The 19,698-nt window shown below is 38.0% G+C and overlaps 1 protein-coding gene, 1 non-coding gene and 1 pseudogene across 3 annotated transcripts in view; 2 read left to right on the forward strand and 1 right to left on the reverse strand.

The window, feature by feature from the left end:
* The first annotated feature begins 1,675 nt into the window (after window positions 1–1,675).
* Window positions 1,676–19,698, forward strand: part of LOC111346918 (fibroblast growth factor receptor 3) — a 46,258-nt gene continuing 28,235 nt past the window's right edge. The window contains exons 1-2 of the mRNA XM_088738364.1: window positions 1,676–2,074; window positions 5,121–5,191. The gene's annotated coding sequence lies outside the window, so the exon portion shown is untranslated. The remainder of the gene's footprint in view (window positions 2,075–5,120; window positions 5,192–19,698) is intronic.
* On the reverse strand, window positions 8,069–12,192 carry LOC111346919 (uncharacterized). The gene is made up of 10 exons (XR_015993152.1): window positions 11,951–12,192; window positions 11,407–11,507; window positions 10,932–11,168; window positions 10,512–10,624; window positions 10,145–10,427; window positions 9,748–9,919; window positions 9,425–9,521; window positions 8,886–9,083; window positions 8,431–8,590; window positions 8,069–8,175 (listed from the first exon to the last, which is right to left on the reverse strand). It is a non-coding gene; the product is annotated as an uncharacterized LOC111346919 (transcript).
* On the forward strand, window positions 12,680–18,640 carry LOC111346920 (uncharacterized; annotated as a pseudogene). Its single transcript, XR_015992941.1, has 10 exons — window positions 12,680–12,800; window positions 14,101–14,288; window positions 14,449–14,498; window positions 14,624–14,675; window positions 15,124–15,290; window positions 15,771–16,411; window positions 17,097–17,144; window positions 17,223–17,226; window positions 17,288–17,462; window positions 18,262–18,640. The product of XR_015992941.1 is annotated as an uncharacterized LOC111346920 (transcript).

A 19,698-nucleotide genomic window follows, 5' to 3' on the forward strand; every position in this document is an offset into this window, starting at 1 on the left:
GATCTTTACTCCGATTTCCCATTTGATCAGTGAATTCGAGAAAAATGGGGTAAATTCTGAGCCTTCATGTTACAAATGAATAACACCCGAGGTTCCCATATGCCCTAATTTCCATCTTTTTTTTCAGTGAATTTTACAAAAAACGGGGTAAAATCTAAGAGTTCATTCTCCCAATTAATAGATCCCAAGTTGCCATAGCCGATTTTACATAAGTTCCCATATGCCATCTTTACCCCGATTTCCCATTTAATCAGCTAATTTGAGGAAAACGGGGTGAATTCTGAGCCTTCATGTTACAAGTGAATAATATTCGAGGTTCCCATATGCTATCTTTACTCCGAATTTCCATGTTTTTTTTTTTCAGTGAATTTGACAAAAAACGGGGTGAAGTCTAAGAGTTTATCCTCCGAATTAAATAGATCCCAAGTTGCCATGGCCAATCGTTAACCCGATTTTCCATTTTTTTCTTTCAATGAATTCTACAGTTGTGTCTGTACCGTGGCACATATGTCCTCTTGTTGTAGATATGTCCTCCTACGTAATGTGATGCAATGGTCAATCATATCCTGTGATCTATAGAGCAACACGTCGCTTGGGACGGGTTAAGAGACTCCGTTGAAGTTATGTCTTCAAGCAAAAGTACTCATTCAAGGGGGTCAGGATAAAGTAGAAAATTTGTATGAGCAAGTTCCAAGTGATCTCAGGAAAACATGCTGTTCGCAATCATTGTGAGCCGGCCTCTTACATTACTTTCCTTGAAGTTCTATCGCTCCTTCGTTAACGCCTTGTGATGGCATCGTTCTTCTAACCTGAACGTCCTAAACGCGGAAGAGCAACTTGCTACGTAAATAACAAAGCGACTTTTGATCGAAGGGTGCGTTGTTGTTCACGCTTTATTTGCAGTCTTGCTTTAGTTACAGTCGTCATTGTTCGACTTGCGACTTCAATGACAACATTTTATCCATATCACAATAGTTTTATTTTCTTTAATAGTTGAAGATCATAGATTATGGTTCGTCGGCATAAAATTATATAGTTTTGACGCTCCGTTGATCTACTGGAGGTGAGATCGACTGAGAGGTCAAAGTTGTGATAATTTGTCTGCGTCACGAAGTCTTCCTTCATCACAGAAGTTTGGCCTTCAGTTGTTTTTTTCGAATATCACAGGTTTTTGCCGTATAACAAAAATTTGAAGAAGTAGATTGTGTAAACTTGAAACAATAGATTGCGATGTGATTTTCTTACGGTCCGCTGATTTTAGCTGTACTTTTTTTAGTTCTGTCTCTAAATTTCATTTACGGTTCCGCTGATTTTAGCTGCTCTTTTTTTTAGTGGTTTCTAAGTCATTGTTGGGTTTCTTGCACTTTTGGGTTGATTTGTCATAATTTACCCCGTTTACTACAAACTCCGGCACATAATGATCAAATCGAAAATCGAGGTAAAGATGGCTATGGCAAGTCAGTAGGATATATTCCAATGAATAAAGGCTGATAGTTTCTAAAGAAACTGTTTGGGGCTGCGTCGGTGGGGTAACGAAATAATTTGGATATATCCACAAAGTTGAAATGGTAAATTGGCCACCGTAACGATTACAAAAGCTGACGTTTCGAGCGTTAGCCCTTCGCTCCGACGAAGGGCTAACGCTCGAAACGTCAGCTTTTGTAATCGTTACGGTGGCCAATTTACCATTTCAGCTTTGTTGTTATATCTAGGATATATTCCACCTTAGGATGAATTTCACAGAATTTACCCCGTTTTTCTAGAGTTCGTTGATCAAATGGAAAAACCAGGTAAAGCGTATGGCATATGGTGTTGTATGGTATATGGTGTTGTATGGCATATGGCGTATGGCATATGGCGTGCTAAGTTATCATTAGTCAATCCGTCAATAATCGACATATTGACAGGCGCCCTTCAAAGTCACCTAGTGACACTTCGCCTCACCTTAATCGGGAGTTGCTTTCTTTCTCAAACCTGAAAGCTATCGCCAATAAACAAGTTGGTACTCGCAGGAAAGACTAGGGAACCATGAATTCTTTGCTGCTTTGTTTTCTTGTTGTGTTGTTACCATTCGGTAAGTAGTTTTGGAAAACTTACCTTGAACGTTGTAGTATTTTAAGCTGCATGGAAATTTAGTTCATTATTTATTGCACATCGTCCTTGAAAAACAATAGTCTGTTTCTGCATAGAATGTGTTTTCGGATTCGATCAGTAACAGAAATATACCAACTATATGGAATAGTTGATTGTTGTAATTTGTCTAGACAAGCTTAGGATAATGTTTTCTTTGAGCAAGCTCCTGTATTGCTTGTATTGTGGATAACCGATTACTCACAGCGGCGGAACTTTATGGGCGTGTAACTCTTTAGCGCCCCATGATATACTGGCATTTTGTCAGTCTCCCTTCAGACGTTGATTACGGTTACGAAATTGGAGCAACTTCAGAATGCCCGTCCACATCATTTACATGTGTCGGGAGGCTTTGAAGAATGAAGCATAACACAATAGATGCTATTCTTATTCAATGACATGTAGATGAGTGGCCGGGTATTCTGGGAGCAACTTCAGAATACCCGTCCACATCATTTACATGTGTCGGGAGGCTTTGAAGAATGAAGCATAACATTGATATATATAAGGTCAGTTAGTGAAATATTCCCGTAGTCGAGAAAGAAAGCGATTATTAGTTCTAATTTAAAATGCATTACCCCACCAGCTGTGCTGAATATTTTATCGTGTTGAAATAAAGTTTCTCATTCATCTATTCACGTCACGTTACCATGGCGCTAAAATTTAGTTCTATACAACATGTATGACCTCATGCTCATGGGTCACGTAGCCATCGTGAAAAAGACTTTCTTAACCTCGTGTTTGCGACAAAGGAAGTTTGGAAGGCTAATAGATTGTAAAAGGTCAATTACTTTTTCAAAGTGGTCGCCCTTGTTAAGAAAAAGGAGTTGTATGCGCCGAAATGGTGTACTGCTTTGCCCTGTCATGCAACTATTCATCAGAGAGCTACTGGCTAGTTCTTCGCTTTTAAAGAAACCGATACAACAAAAAATAATTTTCCTGACAAGCAAGTTTTACCATTCGTGAGACTTTTCGTTGAAGAATTATACCGCAGATATTTAACTTCTATAGCTTAGGATCCTTAGGGAATTTACAGAAAGACAAATCTGAGTTTCGGGAATTAATGTGGCAGCTCTAAACGTAAAACCTGTTTAAGGCGGTGTTCTTCGCTCTTCGCATAGCCTGCAGAACAGATTAAATTTTCTTGTGTTTTTCATCTGAATAGAGGCGAGAGCTAGGCTAACCGTGCGAGTGTGGGGGGGGGGGGGGGAAATTTTGCACCCCTTCCCTGGCGCGTAACTAGCACTTAACGCAAAAAAAAAAAAAAAAAAAAAAAAAAACGCGCGAAAACTACACCTGTCCAGTTGTTTATGCTTGCAGTAAAATTTTAAACGGCCATAACTTTTGTTTGCCTATTTTGGACACGTGACCAATGTATGACATCGAGGCAAAAGAGGTCTACTTTTTTTCCATTTGCTGGCCATTGCTGAAACGAAAGGTTCAGTAAAACGGACAACCACATTATATCAAGCAGAAACCACTAACAACAATAATGCAACAGTTGATCGACCTTTATACACACAGTCATAATCATTCTGTCACAGAAGCGAGACATACTAGTAATTACTTATCCCCTTGAAATTCTATTGTTCTCTCTCAGCATTAAATCTACGATTGTAGTCTTTAAGGAGGCAAAACAACTGTACGAGGAAAACGGAGGCGGTCCTTTTTGTTTTGAGGGAAATTATCAGGGGTACAATTATTAAAAATATTGCTTCTTCCACTCATCAAAGACTTTCAAAACTCACGCCCATTTCCGGCGGCTGGCATCTGAAACCCAACTATTGTCAAATTTCTCGCATTCTGAAGCTGTAATTGGCGTTCTAAATCTTTGCTCTATTGAAAAAAAGAAAATGGAAACGCCGCCTTTAGAAGTCGATAAGAATTAAAGCACTGACAGAAATGTCCAAACGTTACATTACATTATCTTCCATTTCTGCTGAAATATCTGCCTTCGTAGAGCTCTGTGTAATAAAGAATCCTTCCGGTCTTTCGACGAAACCATCCTCTTTCTAAACCCAGGTTCGCACTGAGTAAAATGACTGAATTCTCTGGCTTATAAAGTATGCAAATTAGCAGTGTTATACGCCTTGCACGAATTAATTCCATCAACAGAACTGTTTTGAACAACTGTAACAACGAGCTACAATAACAACCCAAGGCACAATTAAAATCTCAACAAAGAACAATAGCAATGAGCATCACAATTATCACACATAGGTGCGACCAAAATCGAAGATCCAACACAGACACAGAACAATAGGATTTCATGGGGATCAATCATTATAATAGATAATTACTTCGGCACATGGCATTATAAGAAATATTGCAGCCAGCTTCGGCCTACGGTCTCAGCTGGCTGCAATATTTCTCATAATGCCATATGCCTCAGTAATTATCCATTAACGAATATGTATGAGCATTCGTCACAACTGCTACCAGCCTTTATTAAAGTTTCTAAAGGCCCAAAGCCTATATTGTATTTTAAGACGAATCGAAACCAGACAGAACCAGATAAAGCTCAACTGCTTTCCTAACATTTGATTGGTCGGGGCAATTCAATAGCTCACATCCATGCCCAAATTCAACATCGCCAGAATTTCACGGGAAATTAGTTTCGTGAAATATTGCGATCATTCTCCTGTCGATTCTCACGGCAAACCAACAAAGAAACCATGGAAACTTTTTCTCTCGCTTTGGTTGCTCTGTTTGCGTGGTGTATCACACCAAATGGTGAGTACTTGTCCTGAGCATTGCCTTTTTTTCCACATCAATATTGGTTTCATTACTAAGATCTTTATGCCCGATCGAAAAGCTTTAAAGTTGCCAGAGTCATTGCAGAAACTTCACGGTTTTTTGAGAAAGGACGCATGCAGAACAGATTTTTCAGGTGCAGAAAAAGCGAAAATAGAATTATTTTTGTTTGGAATAGAAGGATCTCAGTGCGAACCATACTCAAATGTTTATTTGGTTTGCCCTTACTCCGCCAGGTTCAAGAAACCAGGTATAAATTCGCTGCTTTGATTTCTCTGCAAATATTACGCAGTGCGGAGGGAAAAAGGTTTGTAATTTCTATTAAGTTTCATGAGCGTAAGCAAGTAGAGATTGCAAATATACCTGGAAGTGCAAATAATTAATACAAAAGGATAAAACTCCATACAGCAAAACTTAAAAAATCATCTTGTAGGCCCAGTTCGAACTGAACTAAGAGAATCGGTGAGTTTGAATTGTTTTGAATTGTTAAATTTAACGTTCGAATCAGTCGAGTTCGTCTGGCAGAATTTAAATCGACCGACACGTTTCGACCGTCTGCTTCGGAGCTCTAGGAAATTGATTGTGGGACCTATCATGGAACTCAATAATTTAAAATCTGCTCTCTTTTAAAACCCACCGAACAGGAGATTCGTTTTCGCCGCTCTGAATTTGTTTGAAGAATCAAGTTCGGCGTAGTTTTACCTAAAGGTCGAACCCCTGCGAAATGAATTCCCAGCTTTTTGGGAATTTCTACCTAGGAATTCTCAGAAATTCCTAACTATGCAAATTAGACAAAGATGCAGAAGGTTTGGAATTGCTGGGAATTCTTGAGAATTGTACGTTACACAAATCTCTAGGGATGGAATTCCTGGGAATTCCTGGGAACTCCCAGAAATTCTCAGAAATTCCCAACAATGCAAATTAGACACAGTGGCAGAAGGTTTGGAATTGCTGGGAATTCTTGAGAATTGTACGTTACACAAATCTCTAGGGTTGGAATTCCTGGGAATTCCCAGAAATTCTCAGAAATTCCCAACTATGCAAATTAGACACAGTGGCAGAAGGTTTGGAATTGCTGGGAATTCTTGAGAATTGTATGTTACACATATCTCTAGGGTTGGAATTCCTAAGAATTCCTAGGAATTCTCAAGAATGTTAGTGGAGCTGTTGAATTGAGTGAAGTTTGGAATTTTTGGGATTTTCTACGAATGGACTTTTTGAGACACTAATTGATGGCTCGTAATTTTTCAGCTTCTAGAATTGCACACTTCTCAAGAATATTACATCTAATAACTGATTCCAAATAAAAACCTGTTAGTGAAATTAGAAATACCTTTAAGTACGTTTTCTTTTAAAAAATTTAACCAACTAAGAATTTTGCATGTAAAAATTTTCAGGTGTCACTACATGTTAGATGTTTGTTGAATCTATTTCCAGAATTACTTATGATTACAAGAGCATTACTTCCTATTGAAAAGTACAAAATACTAACTTCTAGGTAACTCTTACAAGTGGCAATAACCACGCTGCTGTTCTGTCATGATTCATTTAATATTACCACACCAAAACTCAAGCATTTCTCCACAAAATTACAGTATGCTTAAAAAAAAAGACATACAAAATAATTTACATTTCTCATATTTTTAATTGTGAAAATTCCATTATTAAAGGTTTTTTAGTGTGGCAAGAATTAGATGTATGCATCAGGCTGAGAGTAAAAATTTAAGGGCAGCTTTTTGAGCTTGAACAAAGCACCTCTCTTGCAAGGAATTACTCACAAATATTGAAGATCTAAAAATGTAATACATCATTTTAAATACACATTATCCACAAACTCCACGGAAGTTTGGAATTCTGATGACACAAATGTTGTCTTTGTTTCCTTCCAGGAAAAAAACTTTTTCTTGTAGCTTTTCAATTTGCTCAACTTGAAGTTCAGATCTGAAAGCAAAATTTAAAGGAAGACAGGCAATGTGGCATCAGAGAGTCTAACAACAAAATGCTACACATCAATTGTTTTTCAAAGACTAGACCTGACTCATCTGACAACAATCCCACCATATGTATAATTACAATAATTTCATGTTAACTCATGTTAATAATCACTCAAAGAAAACTAGGCATATGCAGTTGAAACGTCACAATATACATCACCAATGACTACATTGTGAGACAAACAATAACATTTAGTTATATATCTTATTAAGCAAGCGCAAGGGCTGTACTGCGAGAATATCGGCCCAAGGTCTTCACAGTATGGACCAAGTGCAGTGAGGTCCGTACAAAAAAGACCGAGGGCCGATATTCTTCCAGTACGGTCCCGAGCAAGCTTGGTTAATAGGAGATTTATAATACGACTGAAGTTCAAAGGGACACAAGTGCGGTATCATTCGGGACCATTCGAGACAGTGCCCAGTCCAATACCGAGAGAATATTGACCGGCAATAGAGCATTTTGATTGGTTGATTTTAGTTATTGGCCCTCTGACTTCCAGAGTCATGTAATAATTAATGTTATTTACCATGATGAACAACCACAACCTTTTTTTATGAAATTTATGTTAATTTGGTCAATAGGTAAGATTATTGTTTCCATTGACAATTACAGAAAAGGTTTTGCAGCATTTTTCACAGTCACATGCAGATTTATGTTAAGTCTATCATTAACAGGAAAAAAAAAGCATCAGTACCTCTCTGGTTTCACCCTCAGAATGTGATGGCCAGCATCTTGAAAGAAAAAGGGTTTGCCAAGATCTGGATACACCTCTCGGAACACTGCAAGTGTCAATCCAGAGTCTCGTTCCCAGACAAAAAACTCTATCTCCCCAATTTTCTCATTCTCAAACAGGGCAACAGATGAATTTCGTTTAACCATTCTGGAATACTCCTTTGAGAAATAGACATGTCCATTCTTCACAATACGTAGCACTTTCATCTTTGCTTGGCTAGTGGTTTCATTGTTAATTTTCTCAAGCAAATCTTGTGATAATCCATTGAGCTTTTTAGCTCCACCAGCAATTTGGCAACCTTGAGCAGTCCTGAGATTTTTTACCCTAAAACCCGATAACAAAACAAATATTCACCTGAGTAATGTTTGTTAATGAAGAATTCCTCTTGGCTACAACAATGCAGCAAAAGCCTTTCATTCAGTACATTAACTTTTGGAATAACTTAAATTGACATACCCTCTTTGAGTGTTAAGTATTCTTTCAATGAAGTGTTTCATGGCACTATTTTCCATCAGTTGTATGCCACACCTTAGTCGACTCTGAGCATGAAGCATCCACAGAACCTTTAAATGTAAAAGGAATTCAATGATTGATTGTTTTCAGTGGCAATGGTAATGTCAGGTCAGGGAACTATTACAACAGTTACTAGATCTTTTGTCTAAAATGGTTCCTGGATTATAAGAAGCTTTCAATAATATGGTAACTGGGGAATAACAAGTTCCATGTTATCACATAAATAAAAGGCTGAAACTGATCAGTTTCTATACAATAACAAACTCTGCTCTTCACTTCCAAAAGAGAGAGAGTGACTATCTCACCTGCCTACAAACATTTCCTGTACCGTGTGTCAGGTCCATAATGGTACCATTCATATCCTCAAAACCAAAGGCTGAGCAAGCCCAAAGCGGTCCCCATCCTGTACATAATCAGCCAAATGAACACCGGCATTGTGAACATTGAGCCCACAACTTCCATTTCCTGTAAAGACATTTAACAATATTCAGTTCTTGATTTCACAGTTGATAGACTTATAAAAATCTTAAATTCTAATCTTTGAACGTTACCTTTTAAGTTAGAAATTAGCAAAACAGGCAACAACAAAACATTATGTCTGTTTTCAAACATTGTGCCTAAGTTTTCTAAAAAAAAAACCCTGACCAATATAGAATTAGTTTTTTTTTTGGTGTGTGTGTTGCATATCTGATGTATTGCACCTGAATAGATCAAATGGTCCAGCCACACAACTGATTACAGCAGTATCACATGCTCTCACCGTATAAACTCTGAAAGTCCTTGTAAAAGGTGTGCAGAAGCTCTTTTGCTCTGTTTAACTGAAGAGGTGTAATTGCATCTCCAAGAAGGATGAAAATACCTTCTGCCAGGTGTCCAAAATGTAGCGGGTATTTGTCAGGCAGGTAATCGTTTAAACATGGGAGTGCGTAGCATAACAGCCAAGCTTGCAACTCTGAAGCTTTAAACAAAGTAAAAAGGGATAAAATGCTTAACAATCAATTGTTAATAACATTTTCTAATTAGCTTCACACTGAACAGTTGTTGTGACCCACATGCCCTTTTAGCCTGCATGCATGGCAGGCATTCAAATACTAGAAGTCTGAAGCATGATTAGAGGGGAGCAGAAGAGAACACATACAAGGACACCAATCTACCTTCATGATTGATTAGCACACACAAAGGTTTGATCATTATTAATTTGTTGCTTGTGGAGGTTCGCGTTCCCACCACAGTTTCAAATTCATCAAATGCAAAATGATAATACTTTGTAACACTACTTGACTATACACAGACATGCACCTTTCAAGTTTTTGAAATGCTTTTCTAAGTCCCTTGGAAGTCTTGACAAATAATCAGGTGGTCTCATCCTTTGCAGTCGCTTGCTGATGTTTGCAATCTGCAATGTGTGCATGAAATGTAACCATGTATAAAATACTATATAAAGCACATTGACAAGGGTAGATATCAGTCATTAACCTTCAAGTGCTAGCAAATGATCATTTACCTTTTATAGTTCATGAGCCACCTCACTGCAGACACACCACTGATCAATACGAAGACTATCGTCCTCAACCTAATTGAGGGATAGCCATGACAATAAATAATAATTTTACTAAACTTACTTGCCCGCCAATGAAATAAGGTTGTTTGTGATTTGATGCTGACAGCCATTTGTAGAGGAGAGTCTTGGTAATTCCTAATAGACAGCCATGCATGTAATCTGGTACCATCCCAACAACAATATCAAACCAAGGCATTAATGCCAGACTTGTGACATCAAAGATACCTGCAACCTAGTTGACAAAACTCAAGTTAGAGTGCCTGTAACAAATTTCACAAAAATGAAAGTTTCATTTAGCAAAGTTAAATCATGTTTCAGCAATTTATTTTCTTTGTTTATATCTAAGCAAAATGCAGTCCTCCCATACAGCCTAGTCAGATTCGATCTAAGATCTAATATTTGCAAGAAACATTAAAGCCATTAAGTTCTCAACAAGAATCCCTAAATGTATCTAACCTTTTTTTTTGGGACCTTGATGTGCTGCGATAGCATTGGTCAGAAATGAGTTGGTGGTACGCTTTGGAGATGTTTCCTCATGAATTCTGTATGGATAACAGCGAGCATGGCCTTTTCCTTGTTTTACAACAATACCTGGCTCCTCACATGTAAGACAGCCACTTTCCCCATTGTGTTGTGTCATACAAAGAAGGTAGGATTTTCCTTGCAAATCAGTTGACCCAAGAATGACAGCAGCCTTTACAGTGACTGGAGACTGCTCAACAGCCAACACAATCTGAATACCTATTGATACCAGAAAGTACAACAACCAATTTAAACATGCAATCTATTTTCAAGTCAAATTGAACAGATGTCACATTTACTCACCATCATTATATAACTTGGTCATTTCGGTGGCAAAAGGTTCAAAGTAGACATTAAATGCTGGTTTTCCTTTACCCTGCCAAATTCCCCACATAGGCATATTTTGTTTGGAAAACCTGAAAATGAATGTACATGTCAGACAATGTGAGTGAAAGATGTAAGTAAGTGAAAGACACTTCTGTTCTGTACACTGTTTGAGATACAAAACTGCTATGCTTTAGTTTAGATCAACTATTAATTTTCTACCTGTACATAAATGACAAACACTATCACCTGGGTAATACACAGCCAAATACAACAAACAAGAGTAAAACATCTACTCTACAGGTTGGGTTTCAGTTGATAACATTGACAACAAGCAAAATTATTATCGTTTCAATCGCAGTATTGTTCATAAAGCCCAATACCACTTCCATAACAAACCTGTCAGGGGAGGGAAGCTCATTCACTGCATTAGGAAGACAGGCCACAGGGAAACACTGGATGACGAGTACAAAGGTGCTCCATCGGTGTTAAAGATCAAGCTGATATTTGCCTTGTTGTGTAAGAACTGGCCTTTCTCACACAACTCAATATAATATTTTCCATCCATGATGTCTTCTATGACTTCTTTCCCACGACACTTAATTCTGTTTTGAATGGTTGACCAAATCCCATCTCCTTAAAATACAAACAATTTACTTTATAGGAAAAATTTTTCACTCTGTATTAATAATTGTGAACAACACATTGTTCATATAGAAATTTAAAGAACAGAAGCAGACACAAAATAGCTTAAACAAGAACCTCCTATGCTAATCTTTGTAAAGACTTAAAATATAACACCCTGATTACTAGCCTATTCTTAACATCATTTACCATTAGGTATTCATTAGTTCTCACGTTAAGCATCACTTACTTTCCAAAAGATCTTTCAGCTGGTCTTGAATGTTTACTGTGACAAAACTGTTTTTGTGCTCCTGTTTTGATTGGTGATGTGCACTTCCCTTGTATCGAAGTCTAGTAAAAAATTAGAAATAAATAGTCGAATTATCAAAATGTTGAAATTTGTCAGTATCAAGCAGATTGATAATTCAGGGCTGTGCTGACTAGCACCGCCCGGTGGCCCTTAGCGCCTTACTTTTGCTCTTGGGCGACTCAGGAATCTTAGGTTTTTCATATGAAGCATATGATGGGGACCCTGGATTTCAGAGCACAGTGGGCACTCAGGGCTCCCTTCAATTTTTCTTAGTGCACAGCATGGTAATTACGTGGATGTTGACAAGTCACGATGATTTGCGATAGCTCAGTCCAATAATACTTATTTTTCTTTGTTTTCTTAGGTAAATCACTATTACTACATACCCGGCATAACCAAATGAACCGTTAACCAAACAATAAATGAGGAACAAATTGAAAAAACAAAAATAATAAAAACCAAACATCCAGTTTCCGAAACTCACCCATTACAATTGGCTGTAGAACAGTCATACTTGTTTGGATCATCCAAAGGGAAAAGCGCAAGGCATTTTTCACGAATGTCATAAACATGCAGTTCGCACTTCCAACACACTTCTTGTGCTTTGCAGTAAGTAAGTGTTCTGAAGGTTTCATTTTCAGGACAAGCGGTTTTGATCAAATCTATCATATCTTTAGCAGCTTCGCTGGTGATACAATGTCTTGAAACGTACGACAGAATAGCCATGCAAGCTTTTTCCTGGTCAGAGAAAGAACCAGCAAGTGAACTGTTATGATCTGAACTCTTGTCTTCATCAGATGTATCAATATGATCGCCATTGTTGTTTATGTCTGACTCGACTTCACTGCTGCTTACAACTTCTTCCAACGAATGGCCATCACTGTCCAGGTCAGAATCTTCACTATGATCCAAGAATGGAGATTCTCTCGGTGATTCCGATTGAACACTTTCTTCCAGTGCTTCAGTATCATCTATATGGCTGCATTCGGGTTCCCTACTGACGCTTCATGCATGAGACTCAACAGATGCAGCGAATGTACATGTAGCTGTTGAGCCTGTTGTCAGTTCGTGATCAGCTGAAGAAGTTTTTGAACGCTTTTGATTGAATCTTGTTGTCTTGGAATTGGTAGACTTGGATCTTGGATGTATAACTTGTATTTTTTTTTAAAAGGACCTAAATATCAGCAAACTGTCGTTATGATGGATGACCATAAGAAAACAAGAAATTAAAACGGCAATGTTATTGTTTGTTTTTATTCCGTAAGCGCGCCCATAAGAAAGCCATTGTAAAGTCAACTGTCAAAGCTGTCATCGTTAATGGACTGGAAAGCAAGGTAAGTCGCTCACGTTTGAACTGTCGACAATTTTAATTGTACCTCGTGAATTTTTCTTGCATCACATAGCTAAAGCCACCAAATCACTTGGCGAAACCAGATGTTTTGTATTTTGGTGCGCCACGCCAGTGCGCAAACGATGGAAACCCTTTCAAAGTCAGGTGTCAATATCTAGCGAATAGAGGGAACAAGATATTTTTAGAATGAGTTTACGGCATATGGCATTTCAAGGACTGGACTGGACTGGACTAGTAAAACGAGGACTAGTAAAGCGGGGACTAGTAAAGCGAGGACTAGTAAAACGAGGACTAGTGAAGCGAGGACTAGTGAAGCGCGGACTAGTAGAACGCGGACTAGTAGAACGTGGACTAGTAGAACGTGGACTAGTAGAACGCGGACTAGTAGAACGCGGACTAGTAGAACGCGGACTTAACAACAACAAGAACAACAAAAATTCATACGAAGGCGATCACAAGACTTAATGGCGAGCCAATTTAGTGAGTGACAATCCTTGTTTGACCTTTAAGCTACACATGGGTTTGACATGCACCAGATACAAACGAATTTATAAGTTTAGGCTAAGAAAGAACTTTATTCAGCACCAGTTCAAAATCCTAAAATACACTTTCGTCGTAAATTTCACAGCAGAAACGCAGGAATTCGATAAATAAATGTCGCATTAAATCTCCTTGTGTCTAGGTAGAAAGAGTCTCATTGACTTCAGCTTTTCGGTGGAAGAATAACCGATTTGTGATCGCCTTCGTATGAAATTTTGTTGTTGTTGTTGTTGTTGTTGTTAAGTCCGCGTTTTACTAGTCCCCGTTTTACTAGTCCGCGTTTTTCTAGTCCGCGTTTTACTAGTCCGCGTTTTACTAGTCCGCGTTTTACTAGTCCGCGTTTTACTAGTCCGCGTTTTACTAGTCCGCGTTTTACTAGTCCGCGTTTTACTAGTCCGCGTTTTACTAGTCCGCGTTTTACTAGTCCTCGTTTTACTAGTCCTCGTTTTACTAGTCCTCGTTTTACTAGTCCGCGTTTTACTAGTCCTCGTTTTACTAGTCCCCGTTTTACTAGTCCCCGTTTTACTAGTCCAGTCCAGTCCAGTCCAGTCCAGTCCTAAAAATACCATATGCCGAAGAAGAAAGATTCTGGCGCTCACCTATTGTCACGTGATAGGAGGCAGCCAATCAGTTAGTCAAGAATTGACAATCGTTTAGACCTGACTGAGCGGCAATTTTGAAGCGTGGTTGATTCTCGTAGTTCTGCGGTGGTCTTTTCATCCTTTTTTTCTTCAATCAATTAGCTTATATTCGCCTACAATGGTTTGGGTAGTTGTTCAGTGGGTTGGAGAAAACAGTGTCAGCGTTATAAATGAAAAGGAGATCAATGAGGAAGCAGATTTGATCATGGAAGGGGCCACTGTCTCTGTGATCTCGAAGAACTCTAAAGGAAAAGCACAAATCTATCGAGCAGTTGTGCAAAAAGTCTTTGGTGAGTTAACTTATTAGCTTAATAGGGCAAGATTTCCAATTATAATCCAATAAATTAAGGGCCAGTGAAATTGAACTTAAGTTGACCTGATGTCTTAATATCCTTCAACTAAGACTGATAACATTTGTATGTCTAAACAGCTATCAATTCTTCTCCACAGCAACAAAATCCAAAGCACTAGACCACGAAAAAACCCTTATTAAGCCACAGGTGAGATGAAATTCTAAATGCCATTCTTTATGATAACAGAAAGTGGTGGCTGCATTCAAGCTTAACTTTCAACGTATTAATTAAGCCTTGCATGGACCTGTGTTACTCCTACAGATGAACAGCAGGCACTGAAAAGACCAAGGAAACCATCGAGAAAGGTTGCTGATGTTCAACAAGGTTTGAGTATTATGATTCTCCTTTTGAAGTTAAACCTATCAATAAGCTTATATTATTACACGACTCGGGCAGTCAGAGGGCCAATAACTAAAATCAACCAATCAAAATGCTCTATTGCCGGTCCAATATTCTCTAAGTATTGGACCGGGCACTGTCCCGAATGGTCCCGAATGATACCACATTTGTGTCCCTTTGAACTTCAGTCGTATAATAAATCTTTTATTAACCAAGCTTGCTCAGGACCGTACTGGAAGAATATCGACCCTCGGTCTTTATTGCCAAGACCTCGGGCCGATATTCTCCCAGTACGGCCCTCGCGCTTGGTTAATAAGATTTATAAATTAAACGTCAAGAGGGTGAACCTCCTAAATCATATAGTTGCTATCAACAATAATCTCAGTGTCTCTTAATTGAGGAACTTAAATCATATGTAATTGCCTCTTTGCAGATGATAGTGAAGATAAAGGCACTCTAGTGCCAACAACAAAAAGCAAGAATTTGATGATTGGAAATAAAGATAAAGAGAAAAAAAGAAAAAGTCAAATCAATGGGAAAGAATCAACGAGAAAGAAATCAATGGGAAAGAAATGCAAAACTGCAAATCAAGATAACAAAGTTAGTAACCTGCAAGTTCTTTACTTAACTAATTTTCTTCTCCAAAGTATTTGTCAATCATCATGTGTGAATTTGTTTTCAGTTACATTTTTTATTCTAGACCTCAAACTTGAGTTAAACATGCAGACAGTGCTTAAATTAAATGAACATGCCAATGTCAACATTCTTTGATTCTACGTTTGGAAGCAAAAAACTTATAATTGGCTTGAAAATACAGCTTAATGAGGGAAATCAGGCCTTCAACTTTATAAACTTTGTATATTCTTACTTAAGTATAGAACCTTACGCCTGATGCCAAAATTGTACCTGCCAGGGTAAAAGGTTAAGTTGATTTTATTAGGTTCGCCTTAAGTTTAACCATTATGTGAACAGACAAGCTAAAAGAACAAATACAAATTGCTGCAAAAATTGTTGAGACAAATCTGTTTAAATGTACAACAATTTTTTTAAAAAAAGAAGTCTGTCCCTTTTGCTTTGTAGCTGCAACAGGAATTTCAATCTCAACGAGTGAATGCCATCCTTGCTAAAAGATCCCTCCCACTGGGCCAGTTGCCAAAGGAAGTCACTGAAGTGATAAGGGATGAAGAAGAGGAGAATATACCTCCAAGCTTCAATCCTCAACAGGACCAAACTCCCTCCCAAAGTGTGCTTGGAAACCCTGGGAACACACAACAGACACAACAATACTCACCACACTCACAGCATTCCAAATCAATGCATACACCAATTCAACCAAGGACCAATTCTATTCTACCTCCAGTCACCGTGCTGCCCTCCACAACAACAGAACTACAGTCACATGCACACAGTTCAATGCCCAGATCGCTCACACCACTCAGAGCAACAAGCACTCCGACAAACAACCACATACAACTTCCACCATCACAGAGGCCTTCATCATCCTACATGTCAATGCTGGAGGATGACGGTTCACCATATGACACTTTTGGCATTACCCCTTTGAAAAGTCAGGAAATCCATGTGGGTGGTGGGCATGGAAATGACTGGGATAGCGAGTCCTTTGCCTCCCACTTCACACAGGAATTTGAAAGTTTGAAGGCAGAGGTTGACACCCTTCGCACGGAAGTGAAGTTCCTTCGAAAAATAGTCAGGGAAATTAGGTATTTAAATAACCTAAGGATACTTGTGAGCAAAAATATTCTGCTGTAGTTTTGTTACAACCAATTTTTTAAAACACAAACACTCTCGTGTTACCATCCTTGTTCCAAAGGATTTTTAGCTATTGAAAGACAGCACTGTTTCCAGAAGTTATGATCTTGGGTCAAATGCTACACTGGACCAATTCCTTTCACGCTAGTAAAATGGAGATATCTTACCATTGGGCAGAATCGTGTAGTATTGATTTTGAGCATCTGATCACTTCAGCAATATTCTCTACACTTGATATTATTTTTCTACATAAATTAAGCCTCACAGAGAGATACTTTAAGTCCTGCACACTTTAAATAAGTTTATAATACATTATGTTCAAGTACTGCCTGTTTCATTCTAGCGATAGAAAAGTTAATGCTGAATGTAAAACATGAATAGCACTGGCTTGGCCCAAGGCATTTAATAAGTCGCTTTGAACTTTCAGCTGAAATCACAGCCCCAAATGTGATATTTTTTTAAACTCTGTCTTGACCCTTTAACCCCGTAGGGGGTCTCCCTTTGACGAATAAAATTGTCTGGCGTTAGACAGAGTAAAATCATCTGGCATTAGAATAAAATCCGCAAGTCACTCTTAGGGAGTAAAGTGTTAATGTTTAGACAAAATTTAATTGTCCTTTCTGATGTGTTGTGTAGGCAAACAAGGTGTCAGATGAAAGTGAAAGAAATGAGGGAGGCACACTGGTAAGTAAAATGCAATGTTTTGAGAATGGGTCAGAATGAAATATGTTACAATGTGTGCGCAGCAAAATTTAACTTCAGTGCTGTAAACTTTTTACTGAATTTGAAAATTCAGTGGTTAATTTTTGGGTACTTTTTCTTCACAGGGTACCTTACTTAAGATGGTTGAAAATACAAGTTGATCTTTTGATGGCCTGAAAATCATACTGTTCCACCTCTTTAATGAGGAAGAACTCAGGACCTCTTCCCTGAAGGGTGTGACCACTGTTGCTGGTGGGGCTAACCCAGGAATAAACAAGGAGAAGCTAAATTTACTGTACAGTAAGTAAGAGACCTTCTGTAGTCAAACAAACGCTATTGAAAAAGTAACAAAAATCAGTGGCAAGTAGAAAAAAATTGACTGGCATGAATTTGACATTGCTATCATTGTTGATAATCCTGTGTTTTGAGTGATTTTCCGTATAATCATTAATCCCATTAAAATTGTTCCAAAGTTTGTCATAGCAGGTAATTAACCAAATATCATGCAAGTGTTTGGGTTCTAGATAAGCTTTCATTAGGAAGGGTGCCATTGAGGAATTCTAATAGTCAATTTCCACTGCTCCCACCAAATCATTATAAATTTACTATTAATTTGTTGGGTCATGTAGGTGGCATTTTTAGGGTTTTGACCACAGATTCCCCACTTCTATCTGGTACACTGAGTATGAATGCCAATAAGAGTCCATACTTTCATTGGAAGATAGATGTATTGTTTTTGTTTTCCTTGTTACTTAGACAACTCTGTTACTTGTAACTTGTACATGTATGACTGGAATGTAGTGAAAAGATAAACCTGAATGATTTTGCTTTGAATAAACCTGTCAGGATCAATCAAGTACATGTACAAGTAGGCATGGTCAAACTTGAAAAACTATTGCCAACTTTCGGGAGGAATTTGGAAAGGTTCAAAGAGAATTATCCTTTTGTCATAAATGATACTGCATGATTAGTCAGTGGCCAAACAGGAGTTTGGATTTCAGCTGTCATTCATGATCTTGGTAATTTCTGTGTAACTCATTTCTGAGTTGTACCAAAGTTACATTTAAGACCAACTCCATCTCTCGTTTTTCTCCAATAGCTGTTATGGAGAAGCGCTACCAGACAACCCAAGGGAATGTAGACAAGTGGATCAGGGGACAGCAGAGGAAGCTGCGAGATCAATTCAAGGGATCAAGAGATCAAGGAAAGTGCTATGGTTGTTAAGAAAGAAGAGTTTTTGGTTCAAGTGATGTTGCTGTTAAGAAAACCTCGTTACATTTCTGATCAAATTTAATTGAAGAGAACTTTTAGATTCTAATTATTTACCAGGAAAGACTGTACTAAAATACAATTTCTACATGTATGCAAAATTGATTCATAATTCTTATAAAATAGAATTGTTAGTATTGGTATAAAAGTACCCATTTAATGAAAGTGCAATGTAATAAATATTTTTCTATTAAAATTTAATAATTTCAGAGGAATTATTGTTGTTCATTTATATTCCTGACTGTATCAAATCTAATGTGAGCTCTACTAGACAATAATAAATTTCTTGCTGAGTCAGCTATTAGTATTCCTAGGGTTTCCTAGGAATTCCTAGGAATTTTAGTCCAATTTAATTCCAGGGTAAAACAATTTCTAAGAATTCCTAGGAATTCCTAGGAATTTTAGTCAAATTTAATCTTCAAGGGTGAAAAAATTCCTAGGAATTCCTGGGAATTCCTAGGAATTTTAGTCCAATTTAATTCCAGGGTAAAACAGTTTCTAAGAATTCCTAGAAATTACTAGGAATTTTAGTCAAATTTATCCTTCAAGGGTGAAAAAATTCTTAGGAATTCCTGTGAATAAAGTCCAATTTATCCAGAATAAAACAATTTCAAGGAATTCCTAGGAATTATGCATCCTCACCAAGCAAGATTAGAAAAGCTTGGAATTCCTAGGAAATCCTAGGAATTCCATGTTCCAATTACCGTGAAAATTCACAGCTTTGTTCCTGGGAATTCCCAACAATGGATTCTTAGGAATTCTTAAGAAAATCCAAAGAATTCCAAGGAATTCCTACCTTTAATTCGCAAGGGATTATTTCACCCGTTTGGGTCGACCTAAATTGCAATCTATTTCGTCTTATGTGATGTTCGACCTTTTGAACTAGGCTTTAATTCGCTAGAAGAAAGAATCCTGTGTTTCTGCTTTTCACCTTTGTTCGCTTGTTTTGTTTTGGTGTTTTAGGCCCGGTTCAGACGCCGAACATTTTATGAGCCGAACTAAATTCGAATTTGGACCGACCCAAATTAAAAAGATACGTCTGCTGATTCAAACGCCGTTCTTTTTGGCCGTTCCCAATTCAGTTCGAGTAAAACCAGTCAAACTGCTTGCAAAATACATTAAAACAATTTATGCGTTAGGATCGGCACATGAAAAAGTACGGCGTTTGAATTAAAGCCGTTCCAAAGGCGTTCTAAAGGCGAAATTCTCGGCCAAGCTAGGCGGGAAGAACGGGTGAGCCGTTCCGAATCGAAATAGCCGTTCCAAA

Source organism: Stylophora pistillata, chromosome 11, assembly GCF_964205215.1.
Source record: "Stylophora pistillata chromosome 11, jaStyPist1.2, whole genome shotgun sequence".
In the NCBI taxonomy this organism is placed as follows: domain Eukaryota; kingdom Metazoa; phylum Cnidaria; class Anthozoa; order Scleractinia; family Pocilloporidae; genus Stylophora; species Stylophora pistillata.